The 1,861-nt window shown below is 37.7% G+C and overlaps 1 non-coding gene across 1 annotated transcript; it reads right to left on the reverse strand.

The window, feature by feature from the left end:
* Window positions 1–1,304: 1,304 nt before the first annotated feature.
* Window positions 1,305–1,411, reverse strand: LOC141723049 (small nucleolar RNA R71). The gene has a single exon (XR_012576042.1). It is a non-coding gene; the product is annotated as a small nucleolar RNA R71 (small nucleolar RNA).
* Window positions 1,412–1,861: the final 450 nt, after the last annotated feature.

Below are 1,861 nucleotides of genomic sequence, written 5' to 3' on the forward strand. Positions count from 1 at the left end.
TTGTCTTATGAGCGTCGCGAACTTATAAGATAGTGCGTTAATTCTTAATGAAGAGAAAGTGAATTTAAGGGTTTAGAACTTGCCATGCTAGCATAGGTTCATGTGTTATTGTTATGCATGATGCGTAGGTAATTTTAACCATCTTACTTGCCCTATGTAATCATGATAGATAAATTGTGCATTAAACCGTTATGTTGTCAAATTCTATAGACATATAGGGTCTCAATATAATTGGTGTCTATTTAGCTTCTATCTCTTTTGTGGATGTCTGGTAGTATGGTATTCATGCAACGGAAGTTGGCATTTATCAGTTTCGTGTTATCTAATTAGTATCATCACCACTACATGCTAAGGTTAAGAACGAAAAGGCTATTGAATGAAGTATTCCATGATGTTAGAATCCCATGTTTGTCATATATATTAACTCAACCATTCTTATTCTCTTAGTTATAATTGTCAGCTTAAGTTTAGTTTAAAATAATCTCAATTTGTTAATCGTCTTAGCATTGAATAACAATCATACCATTGTTGCATAGATACATTGACTGAAATTACAACTTGATTCTCTGTGGGAACGAACTAAAAGATATTCTATATTACTTCCGAACACGTATACTTACGTGGATTTTGGCGCGTGTTTAGCAACTAACAAGTTTTTGGCACCGCTATCGGGGAATTCGGTGTTAATTTTTAGTTTATGTGTTTGTCATCAGTGGTCGTTAAAGTTCACTGACTCAGACATTGTTACTTATCTGTTTCTTTGTCTTATTTCAGGTACTCTAGCGAGCGTGTATGCATACGCGTTCGCGGGCTCGTAAGAGAACTCTGGATCAAGCCGAGGAAGAAGCTGTAGTGATTCGAAGGAAAGTTTTGGAGGACGAAGAGAATATAGAAGAAGAAAATAAAGTCGAGGAACCAGCTCTAGTAGTGATGGGAGATCAAGCAGAAATTCCTATTCTCAACCTAAGATCAATGATATTCAGTCGAGCATTATCAGACCAGCCATCTCGGCTAACAGTTTTGAGATCAAGTCAAGCACGATTCAGATGATACAGAACTCAGTTCAGTTTGGGGGTTCTCCTACAGAAGACCCCAACATGCACATCAGGGATTTCATCGAGATCTGCGACACTTTCAAGTTCAATGGTGTGACTGAAGATGCAATCAAGCTGCGACTCTTCCCATTCTCTCTGAGGGATAAAGCAAAGTGTTGGTTACATTCTCTACCACTAGGGTCTATCACTACTTGGAAAGATCTTGCTCAAAAGTTTCTCACTAAATTCTTTCCTATGGCGAAGACTGCTGCAATCAGGAATGCTCTTACTCAGTTTGCTCAGCAAACTGGAGAATCTTTGTGTGAGGCTTGGAATCGATATAAGGAGATGCTAAGGAAGTTCCCGCACCATGGCATGCCTGATTGTATGATTATAAATTGTTTCTATAATGGATTGAGGGATACTTCTAGACCCATGCTCGACGCAGCATCAGAAGGAGCCTTGTGGGCTAAGAGCTACAATGAAGCTTATGAATTGTTAAGAATATGTTGTGAACTTGATGATAAGTTAAACAAAACACCTTAGTAGGTTTAACTTAGTGAATTTTGTAGCTCTAGACGGATGTTCTAATATAGTCCCAACGGATGAACTTTATAGTCCTGACGGATGACAACTGAACATCCATCGAGAGTGTTGCCTATGTAACAATAAGTATTGTAGCATATTTCTGCAAACAACATGTGTTAGTTGAGTAGATGCTACAGGATTCTGTAAGTCATGATGACTACTAGATTGATGTACATAATAGGTTGGCTAATTGTAAATATAAGATGTCTTGTATTTCTATACAAGTGAAATAGAGTCAA

Source organism: Apium graveolens, chromosome 4, assembly GCF_009905375.1.
Source record: "Apium graveolens cultivar Ventura chromosome 4, ASM990537v1, whole genome shotgun sequence".
In the NCBI taxonomy this organism is placed as follows: domain Eukaryota; kingdom Viridiplantae; phylum Streptophyta; class Magnoliopsida; order Apiales; family Apiaceae; genus Apium; species Apium graveolens.